Source organism: Calidris pugnax, unplaced genomic scaffold (genome assembly GCF_001431845.1).
Source record: "Calidris pugnax isolate Ruff unplaced genomic scaffold, ASM143184v1 scaffold134, whole genome shotgun sequence".
Classification (NCBI taxonomy): Eukaryota; Metazoa; Chordata; class Aves; order Charadriiformes; family Scolopacidae; genus Calidris; species Calidris pugnax.
In genome coordinates this window covers 137,042-154,972 of record NW_015090873.1, presented here as the reverse complement: position 1 = coordinate 154,972, position 17,931 = coordinate 137,042, and the positions used below count along the sequence as shown (strand labels likewise).

Genomic DNA, 17,931 nt, shown 5'->3' with positions numbered 1-17,931 from the left:
CAGCTTCTTAGCTCTAAAAGAACATACTAGTATAAACTAAAATATTATAAACTTCTTATCAGCAATCTGCTTTTCAGTGGCTGCAGGGCCAGAGAGGAAGACTGTTGCTTTAGTCCAGTAAACCAAGGAGACTCCTACACTCTTAAGAAGTCACAGCTCAGAGTCATCAAGAGGCCTGAAATCCCACTAGATTCCTTGATACTCCTGCATGTAGGAAACAAAACAATCACCAGAAATTACTGCTTTTATCTCCACATATTCTGAAGCCTGCCATTGTTTCTTAAACACTCATCACAGTCATCTAAATCACATACATTCCATTCTCTGGCCTATTGCTCTGATTGATGCTGAGCTAAAAGATCCCTCTAAGGTATCTGCCCATTTATGGATGGGGTGGACTGGGAGCAGCAGATGTCTTGCTGTGACACTGCCTGCCAGCTGGATGGACTTCCAAACGCCAGTTTTCGTGGTACAAGCCATCAGAAACACTCTACATTTAGAATTCCACTTTCTGGAGTCGCAGCCAGCGATAGGCTTGATGAGCAGAGTCTTTGCATCTCTGCTTTCCACTCCTGGCAAGCAGCGGTTTTCCTGGGTATTTATCCTTGTGCTAACTGCCTTCAGAGCATTCCACAAGGAATGCAGGAGGCTGCTGCAGGGATTTGACACATATGGATGCCTGTACCCCAATTGTGGCACTCTGCTAGTCCTGCCAAAAACAGAACGCCCCTGGCAATGCAATTCTTTAAAAAGTAAATTGGAAGGAATAACAAATGGTAATTAATTGCCTCAAATAAATGGCTCTGGCCCGAGTACAAACCCGTTTGATTATATAACAAATAAAACCACTTTCCTAGTTGGTAACCCAATTCGTAAAGTTGGGCAGAACAAAAAAAAAAATAAAGAAATTGATAAACAAGTTCTTTGCTGTCCTGCACTCTTCCTCCTTGTGAATTGTGTGTCACTCAGTCTATGGCTTTAGCTGATTTATCCATGCAGACAGACAAAAGCCAGCTAAAGATGACCCAACTTCCCCTCCCTTTGCTGCAAGCCAGAGCGTGGCAACATTGGAACCAACCACCTTTCAAAGAGAAGACAGAGATGCTCCTTCCCTTTGCTTATATTTCACAATGAAAAAGGTTGTAGGAGTGAACTGACAGACAAGAGAAAGCCTAATTCCTACCCGCTAAATAACTGATTGTCGTTGCAGGTATTTGAAAAACAGATGAACAAAAGAGGGACTGGGTTTTGCTCAAATAAGATGGAAACTGAAAAAGTTCAACTGTCTGCCTCAACAGGCGTGTTGTTACACAGATTATTTCAACATAAAGTGTCACGTAATTCACGTACAGTTTGGCCTTTCCCACCAGCTTCCCTGGGGTCTTCCTGAGCTCTGATCTCCAAAGTGCTGTGCCACTGACCCGACCCCATGAACGCCACACACCACTGGATTCTGTCACACAACTGCTGTCCCCAGGCTGGTGACACCCCCTGGTGTCCCACAGAGAGACCCTCACTCACCCCTGTACCACTGCTCTGCCACTGCATCAACTTCAACACCAGCATCTTTTGGCCCAAAAAGTGCTGCAGAGAGAGCACCTGACAACTCCCGACCTCTTTTCCTGCTATTTCCACCCACACCACCCCAGTAAAAGCACCGAGTTTCCTCAAATTTAAACTCAAATTTGTGTAGAACAGAATTTGGCTCCATCGTTTTCTTTCTATCTTTTGTTTGATCATAACAAATCAACACAGTGTGATGTAAACTAGCTGATCTTAATCAGAAGTGCACTAAATACCCATTTGACATCTGCATTCGTTGTTACGTTCCTGCCTGCTCTGCGTGTGCAATTTAATTAGATGAGTAATAAATGAGTCAAATTTATCAATGGTGTAAAACATTTGACTGCAGTGGATTTACATCCTTGATTTGTATTGTTCACAGATGGCTTATTATGGCTAAGAGTGTTTACCTATTTATCCTAAAAAAAAATAAAAAAACAAACTTCTTTTATTTACATTGATTTGTCCAATTTTCCAGGCGGGAAATATAATTAACCACAAATAAGAAGAAAAAAATTCAAAGTTGACTGATGAGATGCTGTTTTAAGACACTCAGTTCAATTATGCTAAAAGCATTCTCTCTTTGTTGCAACGGCACTTCCAAAATAAAGCCTTAATTTCACCAGGAGTAATGTGAAAGCTCAACCAAAAGTTTGTGGAAAGATTTTCCACATATCATAATTGAGCAGTGATTGAGTATTATAAATAGCCAACATAAATTATTTGTTTGAATCGTTTCCTTGGTACAATAATGAAAAATAGTCATAAATTCTTAATAAGTAAGTTTTCTCCAAAGTTTTGGTTTTGTTTTTTTTTTTGACCTCACCCAACGCAGCCATTGCTGTGTCCTTACACTCCCTCGTCGCGTTCCTCACCGGGAGACAGGAAACAAGTAATTCCCCAAGACTGTCACCCCAGGTGTCAAGTCAGACCCTAATATGTTTGAAAGTCTGTGCTTAGGTTCCTAAAATGTTAATCCAAAATGCACCAACTGAGCCATTCCTTTGAATTGAATTAGCTTGGAATTAGGCCCAATAAACCTCTATACTTTCAAAAATCATAATAGAGAATAGAATTGACTAGCACCGAGGTTTATTACACAGTCACTGGACACAATGCATTCAATATAATCAAGTTGCTACTTCTCATATTTTAATTATAGGAAAAGCATTGTAAAAGTCAGACTTCCATTAAAAACAGGCAGTTTAACAAGACCTAATAATAAAATTTTTATCAATAGGAATATTCAGAATTAACTTTCTGTGTACAAATTAGATTTTAAATAGCAGGTTCATTTCTCTGGTGATCTAATTTAGGTTTTGGTATCAAACAATGTTTCAAACACATAAAAAACCTCCTATGGTAAATTTTTATCCCTAATGTTTTCCAGCTGGTGTCTAATAACTATTCCTAATTGTACTTGTTAAAAAGTGGATTTATGAATCTCAATTAGACTGGTTTTACTTATCCTACAGCAATTTTCAGTACCAACCAAGACTATTGCAAGATAAAAAAAAGTTTTATGTGGGTGACAGAATAATTATGAAAATAAAAAAGAAAATGTCTTTTATACAACTTAATTCTCAGTAATTCGATTTCAATAAACCAAAACAGAAAATACGGCCTGTAATAACCATTTGGGGAACTTTGTTCATTCTACAAGTTACAAGGTACTTTTATTACTAGGATATTCAGCTTTGCCTGTGTGCCCTACTGAGAACATAAAGATTTACATCATTCTCGGTGAATCTATTTCCATTTTCTTTGCAAACTTCACATCCTGAATCAGCAAAGTATTGAGGAACAAGCTTAATCTAAGCACACACTGGAGACCCCAGTTAATGTAAATTTTCCTGAAATTCATACAGGGCAGCTTCGGCAAAGTTATTAAGTGTATGCTTGTCTTTATTGTGACTAAATTTTCAGCAGGCACCCAAGTAGCCATCTAACTAACTATTTTCCTGACCAACAGCCCGTGTTGGTGAAGAAAAGTTACAATACATCTTTGCAAAACAATGGCTCCCCTCCCATTACTGATAGATACTCTCATGCCAGATCTCACTTCTCAGTATAAACATGTGCTGTACAACATTTTCTGTCATCTTTCTGTGAGATGTATTCTTACAGAGACCCTTTACGTCGCCTCAGTTGCAAGACTGATGAGAGGGCTTTGCAGATAAATTTCAGATATTAAACAGCATCAGCCACACTTTTGCATGAGTGTTATCCCACAGCAACTTAAGGAAAATTAGCAAACATGACTCTGTGCCTGCCGTGCCACGTTAATGAGAATGCAATGCTTCCACAGTTTAATAAGAGAAAAAAATTATAAGTAACATAAACCGTTTTAGACTAAAATATATCCCATGTATGTGAAGAAACTCCTGCTACAAACACAATTTCTTATTACAGTCTCCTACAACTTTCCCAGATGGCCAGGTAGTGGCTATTCCTTGGGGGTCACCATATGCTCTACAATTAGTGAGTCATTTCTCTGATTAACATTCAGATCTCTGACAAATGTCCATGAAACCAGAGCTGGAGACCAAGATCTTTATGCATCAAAGAGAGAAAAAGGCTCTTCCGTGGCAAATTCTGAAAGTCAAAGTCGTTATACCTAATGTAATAGCCATAAACATCACTTCTAGCCAAGAGAATGGACCAGCTTGTCTTATTTCTGCAAGTTTCTATCATTGCCTGGCTGAATACAGACACAAGAATGCTATTTTTACAGTATTACATTACAACATGGTCTGTTGTTGCAGCCAAACACTTTGGCTTGAAAATTTGACTTCAGGTACATGTTAAGTAATGCACAATAAATTCTCATCCAAAAGAAAAAAAGACAAAGAAAGGCTAGAGTGTAGGCAAAGCTGTGCTCTGGGCACAGAACAGTTAACACATGCCTGTCGTCCACTCGACATTTTTCTTAAAAGCTGCTGTGAAAAAATCAGATTTCTCCCCAGAAGTATTATGATTGAAAGTAGCAACTTGAAAACAGCAATGTTTTTACAGGCTCCTGTGAAGAGGATTCTCCAGTGCTCAGTAGGGTGAATCCAACTTTCTCAAAAATACTGATCCCATTATTCAGTTTTGGTAATTAAAATGTTTTCTAAATGATTGTTCCCCAGCAGGAGGAAATTGATTAATTTTAATGCATTATTGTATTTTAGCACGGAACAACTTCCCCCCTCCCCTTCTTGTTGCCACCATTTGCAGATGAATTATTTAGACGTGAAGATTTGTCTACTGTATTTGACATGAAGCTTTGGGGAGCAAGTGGAGAAACCCAAGGAGTGCCTCATCATTTGCAAGTTCAATTTCTTCCTGTTTGGGTATTGATTAGCAGAGCATATATCTTGAGGAAGCGGCTTGACTAAGGGAACATAGATCTAAATGTGACTTTCACAGAATTTACATGTTACAGAAGGCAGCACAGCCTTCTGGTGTATCAGCTACTCCTCCCAGTTGTGTATCATCAGCAAACTTGTCCCCTCAGCCAGGTCACTGATGAATATGTTGAACAAGACCAGATGTGCAGGTCACTGATGAATATGTTGAACAAGACCGGATGCAGTACTGACCCCTGGGCAACATCACTAGTTACAGGCCTCCAACCCGACTCTGCTCCACTGATCCCAACCCTCTGAGCTCAGCCATTTGCCCAGTTCTCAATCCACCTCACTGTCCACTCATCCAACCCACACTTCCTACGCTCACCTATGAGGGTGTTACAGGAGATAGCATCAAAAGCCTTGCTAAAGTTGAGATAGACAACATCCACTGCTCTCCCCTCATCTACCCAGCCAGTCATGCCATTGTAGAAGGCGACCACATCGGTCAAGCATGACTTCTCCTGGGTGAATCCACATTGACCACTCCTGATAACCTTCTTTTCCTCCATGTGCTTAGAGGAGATCCAGAATGAGCTGTTCCATCACCTTTAACTAACACAAGACTAATTCACCTAGGACTGCATACAGTACTCACAAGAACTTTGCATGGGATCTTGGAGCACTCTACAAATATGTTAAGATTAAAAAAATATATCAGGAGCATTAGTATTCCCAGAAAGTAGCAGGCACTGGTATTAGAGGTAATATTTGACTAAGCCAAGAACAGGGTTCACCTCTCCTGATTCTGCAACATGTCCTTTTCTGGCAGTAGACTTATCCAATAAACAAGAGTAACCATAACATTTATTACTTAATATCGAATTTACTGAAGTGCTCAAAGGTCCCAAGCAGAATGAAGGCCTATATATTATGTAAAGACATCCAAAGAAGCTGCACTAAAGTACTAAAAAACTTACTGTCCTACATATCTCTGATGAAAGCCTCATCTTCAAAAGAACAGCAAGACTCAGCGCGGTTGAATATCCCCACTGCTGGCACTTCCCATCACTGTGGACTTTTGAGTTCAGATTTGAAACTCAGCTCTGAGAGAGGCTGAAAACAATAAAAAGTGATGTCCTTCATACAGCAAAGTTGTGAATTCGTTACAATACACCAGTGAGCACCACAGAGGCTACATCAAATCTATACAGTGTATGCCAAAAATATGTCTTGTGTACAATTAACAAAAGAATATTACAGTATAGAGAACAACATGCAGACCACCTTATTCTACTTCCAAACAGCCTCCTATCTGATGCCTTTGAATAATTAGTTTTATCTAGATGAGAACTGTCTATTAGGAATTCCTACATAATGAACAACAAGCTATTACACTAATGCAAAAAAATACTTATTTTTAGCAAAAGTATATGTCTTTTCTTGTATGACAGGAAACATACGACACAAGACTTGTTTTAATTCATACACAGACGTCCAGGCTGATCGCTGCAGAGCCTGACTAGCAGCTGGGGTTTCAGTCCAAAATGCAAACACTCAAGCACCACTTGCTCCGAGCGGCTCAGATGTTCTAAATGAGGATCGTATCTGCTCATAAGAAGATCTTTCTCACAGTGGCTTAACAATTTACCTGAAGTGACATAACTTTTTAAGACTGCATTCTTCACGCTGCTAACCAGAATGATTTGTGAGAGCAGAGGTACGAACTCTCACACACAAGTAGTCAAGATTATCATTTACAACACAGCCTCCTAACAATGATCTTTTGACGCAGACAGACTAAAACAATTTCTTCTCCAGAACTCTAATGCAAGAGTTAAGAATTTATATGACTTTTTTATTTTTCCCCATGCAATGTAATAAACAAGCATTCCAGAATATGGAAAAGAGCCACTTCTAAGCGGAAAAAAAAAAACTTTTTGTAGGGAGCCAGTGTTCCTAAATGGGTTCAATGAAGTAAATCCAGTGCTAACAAATGTATAATGCTGTTAGCAATGACAAAAAGAAAAGAAAAAAAAAAAAAAGGAAGAACCAAAACAACACAGAAACATTAACAAGAACCCTACTAAAGTCTTCTATCCATTTCAGCATCCATGAAAGTACTGGGTACATTTGTTCACTTTTTGGTGACAACTGTTAAGTATTTAACTCCTCTCAGTTCCACACAATCACAGAATGGTTGAGGTTGGAAGGAACCTCCAGAGGTCATCTGCTCCAAGCCCCCGACTCAAGCAGGGCCCCCTTGAGCCAGTTGCCCAAGGACAGTATTTGGGCACCCAGGATGGAGACTCCACATCCTTAGAGCTTTGTAAGATCACGTGCTTGTTTTGTGTGACTACATCCCTAGCTTTTTGAAATGTTAAGTGCCTAAAGACACATTTACATACCCCAGTATTGTCCTTTCAGAGTTTTATGTCCTCGTTTTGTATTACTTTCAGAATTAAGTTGAATTCCTTTCAGTCTCTCTACTTATTCTCTTTGGTGATGTCACCAGTAAACTCCCAAACTCATATTTTTTCCAACCACCAGTGAGGTGTCTGTTGATTACCAGATCCTCAAAAAAACCCCACCTGGAAAGCCACAACTGAAAGGCAGCTGGGGATTACACTGCTAAAGCCAGACACGGCCAAACTTGGAGAACACCAGGCAGGAGGTAGCAGGCCACAGTGGAGTAGGAACACACAGATAGGAGCTTTTGTTGAGTTCCCAATGGCCAAACAGATGCCATGTTCCATCACGAAGTGGAAAAGTAGCACTGAGACACCCGTCCTTCCCCTTTCTGGGTGCTGCTTCATGCACAATCCAGCAGGACAGCACAATCAGATCCTAACAACATTTATGCACCCCTTCAGATAAATACAGTGTGCTACATTACTAAAATTTACCATTTGTGAGAGCAGAGGTACGAACTCTCACACACAAGTAGTCAAGATTATCATTTACAACACAGCCTCCTAACAATGATCTTTTGACGCAGACAGACTAAAACAATTTCTTCTCCAGAACTCTAATGCAAGAGTTAAGAATTTATATGACTTTTTTATTTTTCCCCATGCAATGTAATAAACAAGCATTCCAGAATATGGAAAAGAGCCACTTCTAAGCGGAAAAAAAAAAACTTTTTGTAGGGAGCCAGTGTTCCTAAATGGGTTCAATGAAGTAAATCCAGTGCTAACAAATGTATAATGCTGTTAGCAATGACAAAAAAAAAAAAAAAAAAAAAAAAAGGAAGAACCAAAACAACACAGAAACATTAACAAGAACCCTACTAAAGTCTTCTATCCATTTCAGCATCCATGAAAGTACTGGGTACATTTGTTCACTTTTTGGTGACAACTGTTAAGTATTTAACTCCTCTCAGTTCCACACAATCACAGAATGGTTGAGGTTGGAAGGAACCTCCAGAGGTCATCTGCTCCAAGCCCCCGACTCAAGCAGGGCCCCCTTGAGCCAGTTGCCCAAGGACAGTATTTGGGCACCCAGGATGGAGACTCCACATCCTTAGAGCTTTGTAAGATCACGCGCTTGTTTTGTGTGACTACATCCCTAGCTTTTTGAAATGTTAAGTGCCTAAAGACACATTTACATACCCCAGTATTGTCCTTTCAGAGTTTTATGTCCTCGTTTTGTATTACTTTCAGAATTAAGTTGAATTCCTTTCAGTCTCTCTACTTATTCTCTTTGGTGATGTCACCAGTAAACTCCCAAACTCATATTTTTTCCAACCACCAGTGAGGTGTCTGTTGATTACCAGATCCTCAAAAAAACCCCACCTGGAAAGCCACAACTGAAAGGCAGCTGGGGATTACACTGCTAAAGCCAGACACGGCCAAACTTGGAGAACACCAGGCAGGAGGTAGCAGGCCACAGTGGAGTAGGAACACACAGATAGGAGCTTTTGTTGAGTTCCCAATGGCCAAACAGATGCCATGTTCCATCACGAAGTGGAAAAGTAGCACTGAGACACCCGTCCTTCCCCTTTCTGGGTGCTGCTTCATGCACAATCCAGCAGGACAGCACAATCAGATCCTAACAACATTTATGCACCCCTTCAGATAAATACAGTGTGCTACATTACTAAAATTTACCCCACAGCAGCACTTTTGCAAGCTCAGAATACCATTTGCTTTCTCCTTCAGTAGTCTGCACACTGGTTGTGTATAGAAGTCGGAGCCTATTTCATTCTAGAGTACCTGTGCAAATATGTTTCTTTTACAAAAGTCAACACAACTACGAGTCTGCTTCCAGTGTGCATTATTTTAAGCAGGTCTTCTGTTTTTTAAATGCCTGCACACAGAACAACCAACCTAAACTTAGCTCCCTGCTACACAGAGAACACAGGCCCCAAAATTGTCCTCTGCTTAATGTTCTATCAAGCTGCACTTCAAGTGGAAAACATAATCCTTAAACAAAGCCTAAAAGAATGCTACAGAGAATAAGACAAAAGAAAGACCTGCAGGAAAATAAGAGAGCAGGGGAAAAATAGCTTCTAAAAAAAAAAATGGGGAGGATGCCTGAATTATCTAAAAGGCATCAGTGTTAAATGCTGGACACTAATCAGTGCAGCAGCATCCTACTATTTCTCTTTGACTCTCTTTCTGTCAAGCAAAAGGATTTTGCACACCATGCACAGACCTGATTCCTCACTTTACCATTCTCGTTTAGCTCAAAAATTTCTGAGTGAGCCTTTTATCTGTGGCTGAATTTTATTTCATTGTCTTTTGTCTCCTCTTGCTTATTTTCCCAATTATATTCCATTTTCTTGGTATTTTCTATATTTAAAAGTGACTTTCTGTATCACTCCTATCTGCAGACCCCTGCCAAGCTATTTTCCATGGCCTTTCTTGTTTAACATTGTTTATTCCTTATTCAGAATTCCCACATTTTTTTGCATTTTACAAATCAGAGCAAGAAGAACAAGCTCAGTTTCCAGGTTGAACTCAAGATTATCCACAAACAATCCCACAGAACATATTTTGAGAAATAAGTTGCAATTACATCGTTATCAGCCAAAGTGGTAAAATATAAATAAAAAAGAAAGATTAGGAAATATAAACCTTTGCAAAATTCCTGTGGATTGGAACGGACGTAGCAGCTGCCTCAACTGTTAAGAGCACCCACTGCATTCATTTGTTAAGTGATACTTCGTTATCTTCTGACCACAAACAGCAGATGGTGTTTTGTCATTCAACAGACCTCAGTTTACATAAATCACAACTTCTGCCCTGAAGAGTTTATAATCCAGTGCTAGGTACCAAATGGATGGATCCTCTCCTGCAACGGGCAGTACCATGCAAATGAGTCTCCTTCCATTTGCAGCATACAAATCTTTCTGTATATTTGACCATCGTTATTTACTATAAATGAATATTTTGTAAATGTAATTTACCACCGTTGTAATTTCTGTGACTTATTTCCAGTAGCCCTCACTGCAGAGACTGCATCTAATCAATCCTCAATTACTATGCAAATACATCCTATAGGCTACTGATGTCTTTCCTTCCAAACAGGTAATACATAATTAATGATAGCTATAATGGCACCAAAGACTCCAAACCAAAAGAACTTCTCAGTGTAATTTACACTTAACCACCACTAAAGAAGACTGATTTGTTGGAGTACTTTTTTGGAAGATTTTTGCAGTCTTCTGGAAAAGTGTTTATTAGCAGTTGTAGTCAGTGACTACAGTTACTGTACTTTGCTCTTCAAAACAAAATCCTACATAACTAAACATAATGGTATTTTCTGTCATAACATTACTTGGGAATAGTTAGGGCTACAGCCAAAAATCCTCATTCAGGGGAAGCTTACAGTAAAACAGCAAAAACTATCATTCTATGTAAGATACGTGCTCAGCTCTGTCCTGCTTTAACACTGGAGCTATCAAAACCCATCCCACCTAAACTAAAGCTCAGTTACAAATGAAAACTTTCAAATTTGTTCATTCATTCATTTACAATAAAGTTTTTAGTCTTTTTACCTTTCTTTACAAGTGAAATGGAAACCTACAACAACTAGTCACACGGTGTTTTGTAGAAGGCAATGCATAATAACACTGAGAAGTAAATTTTCTGATGCTTGAGTTGTATCTGTAAAATAACTGATTGGCCCTGTTTGGTTGATAAAATGCCTACCTGAAATATGCAGAAGAAAGGAAATTAGAAGAGGAGAAGGGATGAAGAACATTGCTACACTGGACATTTTTACTAACTTTGAGAAATGGTAGGTGTTATAACTTTAATGGTTTTGATTTGCCTTATCCATTTTAACACACAGAAGTTAATACGATTTCAAATTAATCAGCCAGCACTTCTTTAAAGTGATATTTACAGCTTTTACATTTAAATGAAGGCAAACAAAAGTATAATTTATGCTATAATAATGACATATAAAGTATCATTGTTTTAATTCTTTAATAGAATTAAGCTAGCTGAGGCAAGTAGATAAAACCCCTTTGAAATAGTGAAATAGTGCCGTAGTTTGTCTTGTCAAGGCTCCTGCTTCTAAGAATATTTATGATTTTCCCGTTCCTTGAGAACCGTAAATGACACAGCATGTCAATGAGACAGTTTCAATCTCAGTCTGGATATTTCCATCCAGAACTAGGGTATTATTCAGTCTCCATCCCCAGATAACCCCAGCCTTTCTTATTCTGCTAACAAAGGGCTTAATACTGGACTTCCTCCTGAGAAACCAATTCTATACCCTGTGCTAACCCCCATGACTCCGCCAAGACTGCATGGAATGAAAACGAATGCAGCATTTCACCCTGAATTAAGAAAGTGTGAATCAGACCCCAAGGTACAAAGGGCAACGGCAGTTTTCTGGAGTGACTGCCTGTCAAGTGGGTACTAGACTATGATGCACAACTCATTTGACAAACTGAGTGTCAGGGAAGTCACCTACCAGTGTCCTATGCTGCTACCAAAAGCATGTTGGCTGCTAAATGACTTTCCATTCTTTTTTTCTTTTTCTACCAAGCTTATTTTGGAAAGGTTGTATATCAATCTGGAAAGTGCTGTGAACATGATGTTATCATAATGGTACCATATGCCAGTCGACTACTTACAAATCATCCATGCTTCCCTCACTCAGTAGATTATAAAAGCATGATAAAGAATTTGATTCTCCTCGTGCTTACACTGGCTTTACATCAGTACACTTCCATGTTCTACACTGGTAAATAAAAGGGCAGAAGAACTTGTACCAAACCCACTAAAAACCTTTAAAGTTTCTTAAAATGGCAGCATCAAATGACAGTTTTTACTATTTAAGTATTCGCCTTAAAAACAGATGTGAGTATTAAAGATTCAAATCCTATGAAAAAGTAGAATATGCTCCCAAATGACCTTATCTAGCCGCACAATACATAGAAATAAGTTACATCCTTTAACTAAAGTCATGTGGAGCTTTTAATTTACCTTCCTGTTTTGGTCCCTTAAGGATGTAACTGTGACTTCCAATACTCTGCCTCATAGTATTCCTATAGCTTTTCCCCCACCTCCTTTTTTCCAGAGAAAGCAGATTTTCACATGTTCATGACATTCCATAAACCTCTCAAAAAAGTCATGTACCATAAGACTTGTGGCAAAAACAGGTTAGCAAAAGTCTAGTTCTTAACAAGGAATCCAAGAAAAAAAGGTTAAAGAAAACTTCAGCTGTATATCTGAACTTAAGGGAACCCAGATCCACTTCTATTCACACCTACCAGTAAAATTAAAATATTTTTAAAAATAATAATTATTATTTATTCACTAATTTCACACTTGGCTAACCTTTAATCTGTCATATTCTGACAGTTTTTTGGTGCCTTTTTAACTCTCTAAAGTATTCTTCAGAGTGACTACAGAGTGCTCATAAAATGTGTTGGGTTGAAAAACCTAGAAAATGAAGTCTGTGAAGTTAGAGCACAGAACTATTTTTTCTTGGCTACTGTGTCTAACTCCCCTTCCAGGCAGAGCATCTCTCTAGCAGCGAATCTGATTTCGGGCTCATGCCTCTTCATTCATTAGCCTTTATAGTCAGGCTGTTACTGGGAGAAATTCTCAGTGCCAGTTCTTATTGCAAAGGAAAATTAGGGTGACCAGTTTAGGTCTCGTTTGCAATCTGGTGCAAATGGATGTGCTCTTCTTCCCTGATGCATTTCTATGAGCAGGCTAAGGGGTGACCTTCATCTTGTATCTCTCTCCCTCTCTCAGAAAGAAGCTTTCATACAAATTTCAATACTTTCCCTTTAGAGCAGCAGCCAGACAGGAGAAACAGCCTGAAGGGCTCCACGCTACTGTTCATACACAATTGTTTGTAAATACTCTTATCTTGAAGAATTCTGGACTTGTCTTTGGACATCCTGACTGAATACCTTAGATACTCTGGGCTGCAGCCCACTGTTTTACAGCTACCGCATCTGGTCTTCCCAAGGGCATGGAATAGTGTCTCTTCATGAATTTGGTACATAATCATTAATTCCTAAGGTAAGGACCACATTTTGTAATTCTTAAAGAAAATTCCTCCTCTGTATATGCATACAGCAATTGTACATCGCTCAAAGGAATCACAGAAGTATCATATGGCAGAATTCATCTGGCAATCCTTAAAACTGATTCTATCTGGGATTTGTCTCCTTTGAGAGTAGCTCTTTTAATTTTCCACAAGCTTTTTCATCTCTCTTTCCTCAACATACAGAACTTCCACGCTGAGGTTTCAATCAGTTTTGTGCAAAGAAAAGTACCGATCGCTACTGCAGCACAGAAGCCTGCACAGTACAGAACAATGAGGTTGAATTTTTTACATCTTTTCCATTAACATCTGAACAACCCTTTCTAGGGGCAACTCATTTATTCACAACAGTAATTGTAACTATTTCCTTGAGCCCAGGTTTTACATATTAGTCATTCTTAGTAATGTGAGACACTCGGGGAAGGACTCTGTTGCCTAAACATAGATGCCAAGTGCTATTTGAGGCACTCTAGGAAAACCAAGATATCTGTATAGGGCACTGGATTGACATATGTTTCACAGGACAACTGAATGCTGGTGGACCAGTAAGTAGAGAGCAGGGAGGATACCCCAGAGAATCTAAGATGACCATGAGACCTGAATCCTACCTGCAGCTACAGCATGGTCTAAAGCCCATCACCACCAGTGGGGACATTCCCAGCAGCTTTGGCTGTGAATTGGAATAAAACTCTGACTCTTACAGTGTCAGTTTCCTTTGCACAGATACACAAGGGAGAGAGGGGCAGGGTACATAACCCCAGGCCTCCCAGCACTCCTCTGCCAGATGCAGCCAGAATTGATGTATTTGCATAAAATGACAATAAGAACCAAGTGTGTAAAGAGGTAATTCAAGCCCAAAGTGGTACAAATGGATAGCTTGTGGGAACTCACCACATCCTCTATGCACCTGGAGCACACGAAGGCCAACAACAAGCATGCATGTTGCAATAATTAAAATGTAAAATCTAGCGCAGGCACCACACTTCCACACTCCCCAATGCCTGCAGCCCCCATCTTTCAAGAAAAAGAGCTTATAGCTTTTATATAAAGTACCTGTGAACTGTATAAAGTCTCCATTTAAATTCCCGCCCCAGAGATTTGCACAGCAGTACTGCAAAAAGTAGTAATTATATAGAAGCTTTTTAGTATGCAACGGTACGCAGCACTTCTCTTTTTAAGCTAAAAAACCAAAGTAGTATCATAAATATTATATTTAAATAGCAGCTCAAACCACATGGCTTTCAAAACAACAACAAAACACATGCTTTGCAGGAGCACAAAATTAGAAATGATTTCACAGACAAGGATAAAAGGTTTGCAAGAATTGTGATCACGCTGCAGAGAAATAGTTTATACAGGCTGAACTTGAAGGTACATTCACTGTTCCAATATAATTAACTGTTTTCAGAGATTTATAGTTTTGCTGTATGTATTTGCTTAAGTATGAATTCTGCTGCCTAGTGTTTAAGACACGATGGATTATTCAAAGTAAAAATGGCTGAATGCCCCATTCATAGTAAATATGCTTACAGACATGCAACTTATTAAATGAGAACACTGGCTTCTATTTGATATTTAACTATTCATGTATTTTTAATTGTATAGAAAAGAGATCAAATAAGTCCTTTTTCAATAAGTAAAAAAAAAAAAAGGAGAAACATAATGCATTCTTAATATTGTATATTTTACCTCAGCCAATTATTTTTTTTAACTAAAATTACAGAATTTTATCAAGTAGATGACTTGAAAGACAGACATTGGCATTTTATTTTGAAAAACGGGTAATGATCACATGACCATTTTCAATGTTTCATATGTTGAAACACTTTCACCATAAAACTTTTACAATTCCGTAACAAATTTACTCAGATACTAACAAGCAGAAAACTAAGTTCAACAGTTTGAACACTAAAGAAGCCTCCAAAGCTTGTTACCCACAAACAAGTAACTCCTGAACTTGCACTGAAACTAATTTTGCAAACATCTATCACATGTGCTTCTCGGTACCTATTGTGCTAATGCAAAGCCAACTCAGGTGTCTCACATTAACTTTAATAGACTCCAGGGCAGGTCCCAGGAACATAAACTTGCTCATAAGCTTTTGAAAGACCAGATCATCAGTCTGTAAAAAATCACATAAAACCAAACCCTATGTGAGACTGCTCAGCTGGTTTACCCACCTCTATTTAGCACTACCATAAGCAAGGCACTACACCTCAAAGAATCCATCCATCAGACGTTACTCTGAGAAGCAGAACTTGTGCAATTTAATAACAAAGTGGACACATAGGAAGGTCCAAGCAGAGAAAGGGACAGAAAAGCTCTGCCTTGCACTCTAAGAGAAGTTTAGCACAACAGGAAGGATTCGGACTGAGACTTGGATATCCCAGAAGAAATCTCCACAGAATTCATTAACCCTGTTAATGTGAAATTAAGAGACATAATATCCAATCACCTGACTTGAGGTTTCTATCACCAAAATACAGGACCGAGCATGACCAAGGGGCTGAGGTCTCCCCCATTTGACAGGATACGGAAGACAGGCTACTACATCCTCGTTGATTCATATGTTATATATTTATGATCTAAGCCAGGAGATCACAAAGATACTAACTGCAGGCTTCCCTTCAGTTAACTCTGGACTTTCTCTGTGCTGAGGGGGAGGGCAGGGGCTAACCCCAACCTTTGCAGTATTCTGAGATTACAGGGTTCACCTAAATCTCCAGCCCCCATCACACTTTGAGAGATGGCTGCCTTGGTTTCACAAGATGCCAACCCTCTGCCCACCTCTCTGGGCCAACCAGATGCCCAGTGTTTTCGGACAAATGTTAATAAACACAGGCATCAGAACTGTCTGCTGTCACCTGAGGATCTCAGCCAAGCATTGAATTTAGGAGCTGATGCTCCCAAACTTCTCCCTCTTTGTTAAGAGCCACCTGGCAGGGGGGGCAGAGTCATTGCTAGGTAAAAGAAGGGAATGTTTGGCAGCAGCGGGTGGCACCAGCGAGAGTGAGATCCCACCAGCTCCCCAGCCTCAAGAAACGGAGGCATCACTCACACGCCGCATCCTACAACTTCTCCCTTCTGCCTCTCCCAAAGCTCCTCTTCATCAGGAGCCCCGTTAAGTGCCGAGAAGGGAAGCCGCTGCCACCCGAGCAGCGAGGCGCAGCCCGACACCCCGCTCCCCGGGGACGGGGACAGGCGGGGACCCCATCTGCCTCCCGCAACCAGAAGAAAGTTCGTGCCGACACGACACCCCAGTAAACCATGCGGTGGGGGGGCGGCTTCTGAGAGAAGCGCTTAACAGGGGAGAGTCCTAATAAAGCCGTAAGATCTCACCCACGCGCATCTCTCCTAGATCAGCACTTCCAAAAATCACCAACGAGAACCCGAAGAAAGATCGAGGGAAGGGACAGAGGCTGGAGAGAAGCTGCCTCTCCCCGCCTGGTCCCTGGATGCCGGGGCAGTGCCAGGGGGAGCAGAGAAGGGGGCTTCCTCCCTGGCAGCCGGAGGGTGCAGAGGAAGCTCCTTGCCCCGCAGCAGCAGCGCCGGGAAGAAGCGGGGCGCGGAGGGGCCGCAGCTGCAAACGCGGGGGCTCCGGCAGCGCCCAGCCCCTGTCCCGACTCGCACCTACCTCGGCGGGACCCGGGGCCGGAGCCCCGCCGTCGGGGGCCGGATCCGCGGGGCTGCGGCGGCGGCAGCGCGACGCTGCGAGAGGCGGCGGCGGGAGGCGGCGGAGCGGCAGCCCCGGGCTGCAAGGGCCGAGCCGGGGCCGCTCGCACGGGTGCGGGGCGGCGGTACCGCTGCCCAGGACGGGGAGGCGATGCTGCTGCGGGGGACTCCGGGCGCCTCTTTGGCTCTGTTAGGAAAGTTACCGCGGCCACACGACCCACCTTAAACCCGCCTCCCCGCAGGACCCGGGGGAGGGGGAAGAAGGAGGAGGAGGAGGGAGGAGACGGGGGTGGGGGCTCGGAGCCGTTCATTTCCCAGCGCAGAACCAAGTCACAGCAGCATCTCTCGGGCGGGCGCTCCGGGATGCGGGGCTGGGCGCACCGGTGCAGCCCCGGCTCCCGCAGCCGCTCCGCTCCCCCTGGATTCTGGCGTTATACCCGCGGGGTGCAGCTTCAGAGCCCAGAAACTTTCCCGTTTCCTGCGGCGCTGACGCTGGTTTTTGGCTTATTCGTTCGGTGATGGCTGGTTTGACATCTCATTATTTATTTAACCATTTGTTGATCGGGGGAAGGGAGATGTAGTCCTTAAGCCTTTGGGTTTGTGGACGTGTTTGGGGTATTTTTCTCCGCCCGAGTCAATTAAGATATGCTTAAATAGATGAAAAGGACGAAGAATCAGACCGGCATCCCAAGGTTGCCGCCCGAACAGGGCATGTGGGAATGAAGAAGCAAACTCTGTAGCCGAGGCAGAAACACTCGGCGGCTGAGCATAGGGTAGGAGGTAGGGAGAAAAACAAGTCTCCCTGCCTCCTGCAGCTGAAAGAACGGGATCTCCAGAGCAGAGACCC

General features: G+C 41.4%; 1 protein-coding gene across 1 annotated transcript in view; it reads right to left on the bottom strand.

Annotated features, from left to right (window-relative positions):
- Positions 1-17,401, bottom strand: part of MEGF11 (multiple EGF-like-domains 11) — a 291,887-nt gene extending 274,486 nt beyond the window's left edge. The window contains exon 1 of the mRNA XM_014946132.1: positions 17,306-17,401. The gene's annotated coding sequence lies outside the window, so the exon portion shown is untranslated. The remainder of the gene's footprint in view (positions 1-17,305) is intronic.
- Between the last annotated feature and the right edge of the window lie 530 nt (positions 17,402-17,931).